Below are 15,750 nucleotides of genomic sequence, written 5' to 3'. Positions count from 1 at the left end.
ATTCTACCATCAGAACTGTTCTCTTTGGAGAAAATGTGTGCTATGGACTATGAAAGAATGCAGATCTTCTCTTAGTTGAATTAATGGCATGATTAGCATTTTTTAAAAAATGAAACTACCAGATTTGTTCCATCTGCCATACTGTATAAAAATCTTGTATGCTTTCATTCAAGGACATTGGCTTTGGAAGCTAGAAGAGAGAATCTAGTAATTGACTCCTGTGTTAGTATAAATGGCCGTATCCTAAAGGAATTCCTGCACCCACACAAGCTCTCAAATAGATCAAGATTACATAATTAATATTACAAAATGGCTGACTGTGTGTTTATCTTGACTAGGAATCCCTGCCTCTTTGTTTGCACTTCTCTAAGGTGTTTCTAGTTTGCCAGTAGGGTTTTGTAAAAATTTCACAACAAATCTCATGTTACTTGCCTCCACTGCAAATATACGTATGCACCCTTTTTTATAGGGAGGGTTGGGGAAAGTGGAGGAAGATGTAACAAGAGCAAATAAATAATGACATTTTGCAAGTCCTGAAAGGTTGACTTCATATAGTACTATCTGGTTGGTTCATTTGCACCTAATAAAGTGGCTTGGACTAGACCGAAATGTTTCATATATGTATGCTTTGTCATTCACCATTTTAATCATTTGCTGCTAGAGACCAGCAGCATTGCCTAACTTTTGTTTTTTAAAATGGTATAACCACATGGCAGATTTTAAAAAGTTAAATGATCCTGGAGAAAAAAAAATAGAATAATAGGTAAAAACTAATGAAATTTGAATAAAATGTGGATTTCAGTTAATGATAATACATCAATTTTGGTTCATTAATTGTAATAAATGTACCATAATAACTTAAGGTATTAGTAACAGGGAAAACTGGACATAGGGTATGTAGAAAATCTCTGTACTATCTACTATGGACTTAATGTTTATACCCCACCCAAAACAAACATTCATACCTTTAAATTCTAATTTTTAATGTGATGGTATTGGGGGTGGGGATTTTGGCAGATGATTAGGTTATGAGGGAGAAGCCCTAAAGGATAGGATTAGTGCCCTTACAAAAGAGACTGTAGAGAGTTTTCTCATCTTTTCCATCATGTGAACACATGTGAGGGTGTAGTGAGACAACGATCTATGAATGAGGAAGTAAACCCTCATCAGGCATTAAATCTGCTGGTGCCTTGATCTTGAACTTTCTGTCTCTAGAACCATGAGAAATAAATATTTGTTGTTTAACCATTTAGTCTGTTGAATTTTTGTTAAAGCAGACCAAGTAGACTAAGACCGTATATTCAAAATTTTTCTGTAAATCTATAATTATGATAAAAATTGTTTTTAAAACAAAGCTAAAAATGGACTAGAAAAGGTAAATGTACACCCACTATATAATTCAGCCACTCCATGTCTCACTATTTATTCAAGAAAAAAAGAAATATATGGGCATGCAAAATGCATATGTGAATGTTCATAGCGGTTCTATGTGTAATAGTCCCTAAACTGGAAACAACCCAAATATCCATCAACAAGTAACCAGTTTATATCCATGTAATGGAATACTACTTGGCAATAAAAAATGAATTATTGCTACATTTAATAAGATGGATGAATTTCAAAATAATTGTGTTAACTGAAATAATCCAGACCAAAAAAAAAAAAGCACGTACTACATTATTTCATTTATATAAAATTCTAGAAAATACAAACTGATTCATAGTGACAGAACAGTGTTGTGGAAGTAGGGCAGGAGGCAGGGATTACAAAAGAGAAATTTGTGGGCAATTTATATGTTAATTATCTTAATTATGGTGATAATTTCATAGATGTATACATATATCAATCAATCAGCGCTTATAGATTGTATACTTTAAATTGTGTGCTGTTTATTGTATGCCAATTATACCCCCATTAAATCTATTTATTTAGAAAAACCCAGTCATTCATGCAGAGAGAAAGAGAGATAATTATCTTATGTTCATATATAACTACTACCCTGATCATAAAACATAGCTCTGAGCTTTTTGGTAGTGGAAATTTTGCTAATATGTACCATTGTACCTATGACTTGTCCTTTGGGGATTAGTTTTTTTTTTTTTTTTGAAAAATGAAGAGTAACCCTTACAATCCTTTACAGGCAAATATATTGAGAAAAATTCTAAATATGTATCTTCTAAAATAATTTAAAAGAAAGTCAGTTGCATTAATTTCATAAACCTTAACTTAGTGTTAGTAATTAAGCTAATAAACTGTTAGTAATTAGGAAACTTAAACTTTAAATGGGAATTAATAGTCTGACTTCAGCTCAGGTCATGATCTCACGGTTTGTGAGTTCAAGCCCCGTGTCAGGCTGTGCTGACAGCTCAGAGCCTGGAGCCTGCTTCAGATTCTGTGTCCCCCTCTCTCTCTGCCCTTCCCTTGCTCATGTTCTGTCTCTCTCTCTCTCTCAAAAATAAATAAACAGGGGCGCCTGGTGGCGCAGTCAGTTAAGCGTCCAACTTCGGCCAGGTCACGATCTCGCGGTCTGTGAGTTCGAACCCCGCGTCAGGCTCTGGGCTGATAGCCTGGAGCCTGTTTCCGATTCTGTGTCTCCCTCTCTCTCTGCCCCTCTCCCGTTCATGCTCTGTCTCTCTCTGTCCCAAAAATAAATAAACGTTGAAAAAAAATAAAAAAAAATAAATAAACATTAAAAAAATTAAAAGTAGTATATTGATTATTTTGTCTGAATATCTATTATGTGTCAGGCATTCAACTGGAAGTTTTTTTTTAAAACAGCTTTATTGAGATATAATTTACATACCATACAATTCATCCATCTAAAATGTACAATTCACTGTTTCTTAGTATATTCACAAATATGTGCAACCATTGCCACAGTTTTGTAACATTTTAATCACCTCAAAAAGAAGCTTCAGCTGTTTAATGGGCACAGGGTTTTGTTTTGTGGTAATGAAAAATTTCTGGAACTAGATAGTGGTTATTGTTGCACAATCATGAATGTACTAAATGTCACTAACTTGTACACTTTAAAATAGTGCATTTTATGTTATATTGTATCCACCTCACTAAACAATATATCACCCATACATGTTAGGTATTTAACCCTATACCTCCATTCCTCCAGCCCTAAGCAACCACTAATTTTCTTTCTGGCTTTATAGATATGCCTATTCTAGACATATTATATTGTAGTTTTTTCCCACTGTCTTCTTTCACTGAGTATGGTTTCAAGGTTCATCCATGTTGCAGTGTATATCAGTACTTTATTCATTCCTTTTAATGGCTGAATAATATTTCATTGTATGAACATACTACATTTTATTTATCCATTCATCAGTTGATAAAAATTTAGGTTGTTTCCACATTTGTCTATTATGAATAATGCTACAGTGAACATTTGTGTACAAGTTTTTGTGTAGATATATGTTTTCATTTTTCTTCATTATATACCTACAAGGGGAATTGCTAATAATTATATGTTTAATGATTGGAGGAACTGCCAGAGTGTTATCCAAAGTGGCTGTGCCATCTTACATTCCTACCAGTAATGTATGAGGATTCCAATTTCTCCACATCCTAGGCAACACTTCTTATAATCTTTTCAATTATAGCCAGCCTGGTGAGTATAAAGTGTTGTCAGGGGTTTTGATTTGAATTTCCCTGATGAATGACTAATTCAGACACCTTTCATGCAATTTTTTCCTCGAAATATTCCCATTTAATCAATATTTTGCATAGGCTGTCAGGGGATTCAGAGATCCTCAAAGTTATGATCCTCTAGAGTGGAACTGTTGGGTGGACACATGAAGAAAAGCTGTCATAATAGCTATAATATATTATATTTAATCATAGAAAATAATATAAAGTGCACTTGTTTCTTTCACACTGTTACATATTCGATAAAAAAAAGTGAAAGAATGCACTGCACTGAAATATTGGATTGGCTTCCACTACAAGATTCTTAATGGGAGTAGAGGTGGAAGGGTCCCAACTCCTATTGGAATGAAAAATGTACATTGTATATCACCATTTCTGAAATTAAAGGACAATCTCATAGACTGAGTAAGAAAAATTACCTATCCCTTATATATACAAAAGATATCATACCAAATAGGATTAGAAAACCAAAAAAAAAAAAAAAGATGTCTATCTACCAGGGAGTTATCTGTAAGAGAAAAAAAATACCTATCCCTTATTCATACAAATGACATTTTTCCCCATTTATTAAAATTTTATTGTCAAAGATACCATTTTTCAAAGATACAATATTTTAATGATAATTTTCTCTTCTTCAAGGTAATTGTTTTGAGTGCCATCAAATACAGATACTGCAACCTTTATTTTTCTATTTTTTTTTACAGATACTGAAATTTTCTTTTATTATTTTTTTTAGTTTGGTCATTTTTTAATCCACTCTGGCAAACTCTATATCTATTTTATATATTGACATCATTCACAATCAATGTAATTATTGATATGTTGGGCTTATGTCTGCCATTTTATTTATTTTATTTTTTTATTACTTTTAATTTAACTGTATTTTTTATTTTTTAAAATTTACATCCAAGTTTGTTAGCATATAGTGAAACAATGATTTCAGGAGTGGATTCCTTAGTGTCCCTTACTCATTTAGCCCATCCCCCATCCCACAACCCCTCCCGTAACCCACAGTTTGTTCTCCATATTTATGAGTCTCTTCTGTTTTGTCCCCCTTCCTGTTTTTATATTATTTTTGTTTCCCTTTCCCTTATGTTCATCTGTTTTGTCTCTTAAAGTCCTCATATGAGTGAAGTCATATGATTTTTATCTTTCTCTAACTAATTTCATTTAGCATAATACCCTCCAATTCCATCCACATAATTTCAAATGGCAAGATTACATTCTTTTTGATTGACGAGTAATACTCTATTGTGTATATATACCACATCTTCTTTATCCATTCATCCATCAATGGACATTTGGGCTCTTTCCATACTTTGGTAATTGTTGATTAGTGCTGCCATAAACATGGAGGTGCGTGTGTCCCTTCGAAACAGCACACCTGTATCCCTTGGATAAATACCTTTCTCTGTATGGCTTATTTCACTTAGCATAACACTCTCAAGTTCCATCCATGTTGCTACAAAAGGCCATATTTCATTCTTTCCCATTGCCACATAGTATTCCATTGTGTATATAAACCACAATTTCTTTATCCATGCCTCAGTTGATGGACATTTAGGCTCTTTCCATAATTTGGCTATTGTTGAGAGTGCTGCTATAAACATTAGGGTACAAGTGCCCCTATGCATCAGCACTCCTGTATCCCTTGGGTAAGTTCTTAGCAGTGCAATTGCTGGGTCATAGGGTAGTTCTATTTTTAGTTTTTTGAGCAACCTCCATACTGTTTTCCAGAGTGGCTGCACCACCTTGCATTCCCACCAACAATGCAAAAGAGATCCTCTTTCTCCACATCCTTGCCAACATCTGTTGTTGCCTGAGTTATTAATATTAGCCACTCTGACAGGTGTGAGGTGGTATCTCAGTGGTTTCATCTGTATTTCCCTGATGATGAGTGATGTTGAGCATTTTCTCATGTGTCGGTTGGCCATCTGGATGTCTTCTTTGGAGAAGTGTCTATTCATGTCTTTTGCCCATTTCTTCACTGGATTATTTGTTTTTTGGGTGTTGAGTTTGATAAGTTCTTTATAGATTTTGGACACTAACCCTTTATCTGATATGTCATTTGCAAATATTTTCTCCCATTCTGTTGGTTGCCTTTTAGTTTTACTGATTGTTTCCCTCACTGTGCAGAAGCTTTTTATTTTGATGAGGTCCCAGTAGTTCATTTTTGCTTTTGTTTCCCTTGCCTCCAGAGATGTGTTGAGTAAGCAGTTGCTGTGGGCAAGATCAAAGAGGTTTTTGCCTGTTTTCTCCTCAAGGATTTTGATGGCTTCCTGTCTTACATTTAGGTCTTTTGTCCATTTTGAGTTTATGTTTGTGTATGGTGTAAGAAAGTGGTCCAGATTCATTCTTCTGCATGTTGCTGTCCAGTTTTCCCCGCACCACTTGCTGAAGAGACTGTAGAAGGATCATACCTTGAGATCATAAAAGCCATATACGAACAACCCAACGCTAATGTCATCCTCAATCGGGAAAAACAGAGCTTTCCCCCTAAGGTCAGGAAAAAGACAGGGATGTCAACTCTCACCACTGCTATTCAACATAGTATTGGAAGTCTTAACCTCTGCAATAAGACAACACAAAGAAATAAAAGGCATCCAGATTGGCCAGGAGGAGATCAAATTTTCACTCTTCGCAGATGACATGATATTCTATATGGGAAACCCGAAAGATTCCACCAAAAAACTGCTAGAATTGATTCATGAATTCAGCAAAGTTGTAGGATATGAAATCAATGCACAGAAATCGATTGCATTCCTATACACCAACAATGAAGCGACAAAAAGAGAAATCAAGGAATTGATCCCATTTACAGTTGCACCCAAAACCATAAGATACCTAGGAATAAATCTAACCAAAGAGATGAAAATTCTATACGTTGAAAACTATAGAAAGCTTATGAAAGAAATTGAAGAAGACACAAAAAAATGGAAAAAGTTTCCATGCTCCTGGATAAGAACAACAATATTGTTAAAATGTCAACACTACCCAAAGCAATCTACATATTCAATGCAATCCCTATCAAAATAACACCAGCATGCTTCACAGAGCTAGAACAAATAATCCTTAAATTTGTATGGAACCAGAAAAGACCCCAAATAGCCAAAGCAATCTTGAAAAAGAAAACCAAAGTAGGAGGAATCACAATCCCAGACTTCAATCTCTACTACAAAGCTGTAATCATCAAGACAGTATGGTACTGGCACAGGAACAGACACTCAGATCAATGGAACAGAATAGAGAACCCAGAAATGGACCCACAAACGTATGGCCAACTAATCTTTGACAAAGCAGGAAAGAATATCCAATGGAATAAAGACAAATGACCTTATATTAAATATGATTAGAAAACCAATAGAATATATTTCTATGTATCAGGAAGGTATCTGGACAGTTTTTGTAACAGGTGGTATCTGTCTAGGGAGGTGCTAAACTGACAGTCACTTTTAGGATGAGCAGTGGGTACTGGGAAAAATAAATACTATTCAACAAGAGCCATCACAGTTATTTTGGTGAGTAGTAGCTTACTACTGTCACTGTAGCTTTACTTTTATGACCTATGAAAGTTGTCTGTTCCTAGGGAGTAAATAAATGAGCATTTTCCCAGTAGTCTGAGGAGTCACCTACAAAGTTTGGACATTTGGTATGGCTGGATGGAGTAACAGTGGCCTAAGATTTTGAAACTCAAAGGAATTTGCTTAAGCAGATTTGAGGGGGTCATTACACTCCATGGTATATTCTTAGAACCTGAGAAAACTTCCTTATATTCGAAGCTTACACATTTGCGTTTCTTAGGGCAGTCAGCCTCACTTTTTCTACCATTTCAGCTTTTTAGAAGATGGAATGATTTGGAGTTGCAATTAAAATCCCAAGCAGAAGCTTTTCTAGGATGTTCCATTGATTAACTGCAAAGAAAGCAAAGAAAAAATAAGCAATTCAAGTACTGTACCTTATTTCACCCTCTCTAATGTGACCTGCCAGTTCTTCAATAAACTTCTCCCCTTTCATCCAGTAGATCATTGGTCCAGACTCTCCACTGAATCCAAAGAATGCTTTGCAAGGGATGTTCAGAGGCTTACCTGGGAATGACAGAGAAAAGGAATTGAACAAACGGCTCCTGGTTATCACTAGGAGACAGAAAAGGACTGTTTAATATCCAAAGGAAAGCTCAGAGGTGACCCATTTTCAACTCTTCTTCCAATCATTTTATCACTGGAAGATGGCGGCATAGGAGGACGCTTGGGCTCACTGCGCATCCTGCTGATCACTTAGATTCCACCCACACCTGCCTAACTAACCCAGAAAACTGCCAGAAGACTAGCAGAACGGAGTCTCCGGAGCCAAGCGCAGACAAGAGGCCCACGGAAGAGGGTAGGAAGGGCGGAGAGGCGGTGTGCGCTCCATGGACTGGCGGGAGGGAGCGGGGACGGAGGGGCGGCCCGCCTGCCAAGCAGAGCCCCCGAGTCTGGCTGGCAAAAGCGGAGGGGCCGGACGGAGTGTGTTCCGACAGCAAGCGGAACTTGACATCTGGAAGGTTATAAGTTAACGGCTCTGCTCGGAGAATGGGAGGGCTGGAGGACAACGGGAGGGAGAGTTGTTGAGCCCCGGACGACAGAGCGCAGCGTGGCAGGGAACAAAGGCACTCGCCAGCGCCATCTCCCTCGCCCATCCCCCAGCCAAAATCCCAAAGAGAACCAGTTCCTGCCAGGGAACTTGCTTGCATCAGGCAAACACCCAAAGCTGTGCTTCTGCGGATCCATCCCTCCGGCGGGTCTGACTCCCTCCCGGTGCCACAGGGCCCCTCCCGAAGTGGATCTCCAAAGGAAAAGTGAGCTGAGCCTGCCCCTCCCGCCCCGTGCACCTTGCCGATCCACCCCAGCTAATCCGCTAGATACCCAGCACCACAAGCCTGGCAGTGTGCAAGTAGCCCAGATGGGCCACGCCACCCCACAGTGAATCCCGCCCCTAGGAGAGGGGAAGAGAAGGCACACACCAGTCTGACTGTGGCCCCAGCGGTAGGCTGGGGCAGACATCAGGTCTGACTACGGCCACACCCACCAACGCAAGTTATTCAAGATAGCACAAGGGAAGTGCCCAGAAGTCCCCCACCACTCCAGGGACTATCCAAAATGACGAAACAGAAGAATTCCCCTCAGAAAAACATCCAGGAAATAACAACAGCTAACGAACTGATCAAAAATGATTTAAAAACTATAACAGAAAGTGAATTTAGAATAATAGTCATAAAATTAATCGCTGGGCTTGAAAACAGTATAGAGGACAGAAGAGAATCTCTTGCTACAGAGATCAAGGGACTAAGGAACAGTCAGGAGGAGCTGAAAAACGCTTTAAACGAAATGCATAACAAAATGGAAACCACCACAGCTCGGCTTGAAGAGGCAGAGGAGAGAATAGGTGAACTAGAAGATAAAGTTATGGAAAAAGAGGAAGCTGAGAAAAAGAGAGATAAAAAAATCCAGGAGTATGAGGGGAAAATTAGAGAACTAAGTGATACACTAAAAATAAACGATATACGCATAATTGGTATCCCAGAGGAGGAAGAGAGAGGGAAAGGTGCTGAAGGTGTACTTGAAGAAATAATAGCTGAGAACTTCCCTGATCTGGGGAAGGAAAAAGGCATTGAAATCCAAGAGGCACAAAGAACTCCCTTCAGACGGAACTTGAATCGATCTTCTGCACGACATATCATAGTGAAACTGGCAAAATACAAGGATAAAGAGAAAATTCTGAAAGCAGTTAGAGATAAACGTGCTCTAATATATAAAGGGAGACCTATAAGACTCGTGACCGATCTCTCTACTGAAACTTGGCAGGCCAGAAAGGAATGGCAAGAGATCTTCAATGTGATGAACAGAAAAAAATATGCAGCTGAGAATCCTTTATCCAGCAAGTCTGTCATTTAGAATAGAAGGAGAGATAAAGGTCTTCCCAAACAAACAAAAACTGAAGGAATTTGTCATCACTAAACCAGCCCTACAACAGATCCTAAGGGGGATCCTGTGAGACAAATTTACCATTTTATCACTGTACATGAGAAAAAATTTAAATAATCACAAGGACTTCTGGGAAATTTCAAAATTAAGATATTATCAAAAATTAAAAAGTAAATAAAGTTAATCAGTTTTTAGAGCAGCTTATTTTTACTGCCTCCTTACCAGGAACTAATAAAGAGAAATCAAATGGAAAGAACTGTCCTTTACTTTTCTTTTTTAAGAGTATTAATTATTGCTTACTTGGACTTGCCTTTGAAGTTAACATTAATCAAAAGTATAAGTTAATTTTTTATTGGTGAGAAAGCATACAATAGGCTACCCACTATTAAGATTGCAAAGGGAAAGTTTGTTTATTCTGATGATTGTCTATTCTAAGAAGAATTGGATGATGCAAATCAGAGAGAGAATTTTTTAGTTCAAAACTGTTTATAAAAAGTACATGCAGGAAAAACAGTCTCAACATGTCTTTTATATTCTTGGAGTTTGCTCATAGTATTTAAATAATTCTAGGCAATACTGCAGCATTTTTTATTATTCATCTTTGTGATTATAGCTAAAAACTTTGTTTTAATTGTAAATTTATCATCAATATATAGCAATTATTTTCTGCTGGCATTGATTGTATTTTCTTCTTGCAAAGTAGGTTAATAAGAGAAGAATGGTATAAAGAGCACAGTCTAGACATTTCTGACAAAGGAACCCCCCAATTCATTAATCGTAATGTAGCATATCATTTTCTCCATAGTATGCAATTTTTGCCATCGTTGAAGAACCAGATAATTTCAAAAATATTTTTCTTTGTAGAGTGGATTTGTTACCATAATTACTCTGAGATGTAGACAAATTCACCATTCTATTCTTAAATTGATCTGAAACTTTCATATTCTAAGAATCATTACTTTCTGGGACTCTTTCTATTTAATAACCATAATTAGCACAAGGTTTTCTTTGAGGACCATTTTCATAAAGAAACAATTTTAATGGGAGTTAGGTTCTACATTAAGACAAAGTGGAAATTAAAAGAACCTCATAGACATGTAGATCCTGGATAATAGGCAGAGCTTAAATATAATAAGTAACTTGTATATTGATCTTTCTATAGTGCAAATTTATTATCTCAGCAAAATGACATATTGTGGACCTTTGGGATCATTCAATTATTGTCAAAACTTTTGGTATCAATAGTCTGTCTTGTATGTCTAACACAAATATGAAACAAGGTTACTAATTGTTGCTTTGAACATGTGCTCTGTGATATAAGCTTATGTAGAAATGAAAGATATAGCCTTGTATGGTGGAAAGTGCACAGATTTGGATCCTGGTTTCGGATACAGCATGAAAAAGCAGATTATCTGGCTCTGGGCAGATTACCTAACACTTTATAAGCTAACTGTTACACATGTAATAAGGATGGTGATATTTGGGAAGCTAAAGTAAGCCAGTGTTTACAAAAGTACTTGGTAAATTCAAAAGTGCCATCCAAATTTAGCATGGTGGTGTTTTCCTTCCGAGGCTTGGTCTTTCAAGAAATTAAATTGAAGCATAATCTGATATGGATACTGGGATAGATAAGTGTTAATTCTGGCTTTGTCAATTTCATATCCTTTTTAAATTTATGAACCCAGTGTGATAATAGCCTTCTCTTATCAATGCGCTATAAATATTTCCTGTATTCTAAAGTAGGTATGATTTATCCAAGCAGGTCCTGTGTTCTCTAAACCTGAACACAGTGTCTTTTCTATGCCTTACTGCTCTTGATTCCCATGAAATTGAAGCTATTAAGGGACATCAAACCAGATGACAGAAAATCCAGAGACTATGATAAACATTATTATAAATAATCCCAGTTGTGAAAACTACCAGTATATATATATGTGTGTATATATATATATATACACATAGGTGTATATATACATATGTGTATATATATATGTATATATATATGTGTGTGTGTATATATATATATATATATATACATATACACACACACATACACATACATACATACGTATAAATTCTGGTTGTCATTCTTTTGGGCTATGTTGAAGAATATATCAAATAAAATACCTTATAGTAATTCCTAGCATGTAGATGCTAAGATCTCTTTTGATTTTAATGGAGAAAGGCAATTATAGCAATGTACAAATAGGGACTTCCTTGAGGTGGTCTATCAAAATGACAGATTCTGCCTTTCCTTGGTACTATACAATGGGTACTGACTATAGCAGCAATTTCTTCTTGTAATGTTTTTACTCTCCCATCAGACTGTTCTTGTTAAATAAATATTCAGCAAATGCTGAATAAATATCCTGAATAATTTTTGTCAATGGCTAAAACAGGAAAACCATTTAACCATCATATGCAATACTCTGAGGAGAGCACCAAAACCATTAGCTTTTGTGTCAGATAGTGAGACTCTGTGTGCAAGGGTGTGGGTATCTTCTCTTCCAAAAGATATGTGAAGGATCTCTGCATTGAGAAATAATGTGAAACGGAATCAACCCAAACTTTCTAAAAGAGGGCTTATTTCCATGTAAAAACACTTAGCTACTATTTGCATATGTTTTCTACTGTATTGTTTTGCCTCTGGACATTTTCGAAGTCATTCCCTTGGTATTTTATACCCTACTAGTAGAAATGACCAGCTCACATTTGTATCTAAAGGGGATAGTACAGTAGGCTGAAAATTATAAAAATAAAAAGAACTTCATAAGTTTCTCAGTGTTTTGTGCTGTTCACAAGAGAATGGTTTTAGATAATCCTTGTAGGATTAATCTGTATTACTAACAATTTCTCTATCACTTTCTTAAGTCTAGACAGGCAACAAAACATATGTTCATACAAAGAAATGTATATGAATATTCATAGCATCTTTATTTGTAAATAGCCAAAAACTGGAACTAGTCTAAATGTTCACCAACAGGTGAAGGGATAAACCCTGGTACATTCATACCATAAAATTTTAATCAAGTGTGAAAATGAATAAATAGTGATACCACTCATCCATTGGTAAACACTGTCCATCCATTGATGGACACTTAAGTTTGTTTCTATATCTTGGCTATTTTAAACATTGCTTTAATGAACATTAGGGTGCAGATATATTTTTAAGTTAGTGTTTTTAAAAAAAAATAAATACCCAGAAGTGTAATTGTTCGATTATATAGTAGTTCTACTCTTAATTTTTTAAGGAATCTCCATACTATTTTCCATAGTGGCTGCACCAATTTACATTCCCACCAATAGTGCACAAAATTTCCCCTTTTTCCACATCCTTGCCAACATTTATTTCTTGTCTTGTTGATTTGAGCCATTCTAAAAGGTGTAAGATTATATCTCATTGTGGTTTTGATTTGCATTTCCCTGATGATTAGTGATGTTGAGCGTGTTTTCATGCGTTTTTTGGTCCTCTGAACACTTTTTGATAAGATGATGATGATGATGATGATGATTTGGTGTTGTTATATAAGTTCTTTATACATTTTGGAGATTAACCTCTTACTAAATATATCATTTACAAATATTTTCTCCCATTTAGTAGGTTGCTTTTTTGTTTTGTTGACTTCCTTTGCTTTTTATTTTGATGACATTTATTTTTGCTTTTGTTTCCCTTGCCTTAGGAGACATATCTAGAAAAAAATGTTGCTGTAGCCAATGTGACAGAACTTATTTCCTGTGTTCTCTTCTAGAATTTTTATGGTTTAATGTCTCACATTTAGGCCCTTAATCCAATTTGAGTTTATTTTTATTTATGCTGTTAAAAGGTGGTCCAGTTTCATTTTTTTTGCATTCAGCTGTCCAACTTTCCAACAGCACCATTTATTGAAGAGACTGTCTTTTCCCCATTGTATATTTTTGCCTCCTTTGTCATAGATTTATTGACCATATAAATGGTGGATCTATTTCTGGGCTCTCTACTCTCTTCTATTTACCTAATATGTCTATTTTGTCCCAATATCACACTGTTTTAATTACTGCAGCTTTGTAGTATATCTTGAAATCTGGAATTGTGATACCTCCAGGTTTTGTTTTTCTTTCTCAAGATTGCTTTGGCTATTTAGGGTCTTTTATGGCTCCCTACAAATTTTAGTATTTATTTTGGTTTTGTGAAAAATGGTGTTGGTATTTTGATAGTGATTTTATTGAATCTGTATTACTTTGGGTAATATGGAAATTTTAACAAAATTAATTCTTCCAATCCATGAGCATGGAATAACTTTGCATTTATGTCATCATTAATTACTTTAATCACTGTTTTACAGGTTTCAGAGTACAAGTCTTTCACCTCTTTGGTTAAGTTTATTTCTAGGTATTTTATTGTTTTGGTCATAATTGTAAATAGTGCTGTTTTCTTAATTTCTCTTTCTGCTACTTAATTATTAGTGTATAGAAATGCTACCAATTTCTGGATATTAATTTTGTATTCTGCAACTTTACTGAATTCGTATATTACTTTTGGTATTTTTTTATGGAATCTTTAGGATTTTCTATAGCATTCTATTGTCTGCAAATAGCGGCAGTTTAATTTCTTCTTTACAAATAAAGATGCCTGTTATTTTCTTATCTTGTCTTATTTCTGTGGCTAGGACTTCCTGTGCTATTTAGAATAAAGTGGTGAGAAGAGACATCCCTGTCTTGTTCCTAATCTTAGAGGAAAAGCTCTCCATTTTTCACCATTAGCTTAGGGTTTTTCATACATGGCCTTTATTATGTCAAGGTATGTTCCTTCTATCCCCACTTTTTAAAGAGTTTTTATTGTGAATGGATGCTATCCTTTGTCAAATGCTCATTCTGCATCTGTTGAGATTATCATATGATTTTTATCCCTCACTTTGTTGATATGGTATATCACGTTGATTGATTTGCAAATGTTGAACCATACTTGCATCTCTGGAATAAATCCCACTTGATCATATTGGATGATCTTTTTAGTATACTGTTGTATGTGGTTTGCTAATATTTGTTGAGGATTTTGCATGTATGTTTATCAGGAGTAGTAGTTTTTGTCTGGTTTAGATATCAGGGTAATTCTGGCCTTGTAGAATGTATTTGGAGGCTTTTCTTCCTCTTCTATTTTTGGAATAGTTTGAAAGAATAGGTATTAAATCTTCTTTAAATATTTAGTAGAATTAATCTGTGAATCCATCCAGTCCTGGGTTTTAATGTTTTGATAGTTTTTTGATTAATGATTCATTTTTATTACTTGCAATCTGCTTGCTCAGATTTTCTATTTTTTCCTGGTTCAGTTTTGGAATGCTGTATGTTTCTAGGAATTTATCCATTTCTTGTAGGTTATTCAATGTCTTGCAATTTTTCTTAGTATTCTCTTTTAATCTTTTGTATTTATGTGGTGTCTGTTGTTATTTCCCCTATCTTGTTTCTGATTTGATTTACTTCAGTCTTTCTCTTTTTTTCTTGATGAATCTCGTTAAGTCTATCCATTTTGCTTATCTTTTAAAGAACCATCTTTTGGTTTAATTGATTATTTTCTATGTTTTTAAGTCTATGTTATTTATTTCTGCTTTGATCTTTGTTATTTCCTTCCTTTTACACCTTAGGCTTTGTTCTTCTTTTTCTAGTTCTTTTAGGTGTGAAGTTAGATTGTTTATTTGAGCTTTTTCTTGTTTCTTGAGATAGGCCTATTATTGCTATATATTTCCCTCTAAAAACTGCTTTTGCTGTGTCCCAAAGATTATAGACACTTGTGTTTTCATTTTAGTTCGTCTCCAGCATTTTTTATTTCTTCCTTAATTAGTTCATTGACATGCTGGTTGTTTAATATCATGCTGTTTATTCTCCATATGTTTGTGTTTTTTTCCCCAGTTTTTTGTCTTGTGATTTATATCTAGTTTCATACTGTTGTTGCTGGAAAAAATGCATGGTATGATTTCAATGTTATTAATTTTTTTTAAGACTTGTTTTGTGGCCTAATATGTAATCTATTCTGGTGAATTTTCCATGTGCAATTGAAAAGAATATGTATTCTGTTGTGTGGGGATGGAATGTTCTATATATATGTAATATGAATCTGGTCCAATGTGTCACAAAATGGCACCATTTCCTTGTTGAT

The sequence above is a fragment of the Prionailurus bengalensis genome, chromosome X (genome assembly GCF_016509475.1).
Source record: "Prionailurus bengalensis isolate Pbe53 chromosome X, Fcat_Pben_1.1_paternal_pri, whole genome shotgun sequence".
Lineage (NCBI taxonomy): Eukaryota > Metazoa > Chordata > Mammalia > Carnivora > Felidae > Prionailurus > Prionailurus bengalensis.
Note: the sequence above shows the minus strand (reverse complement) of the source record.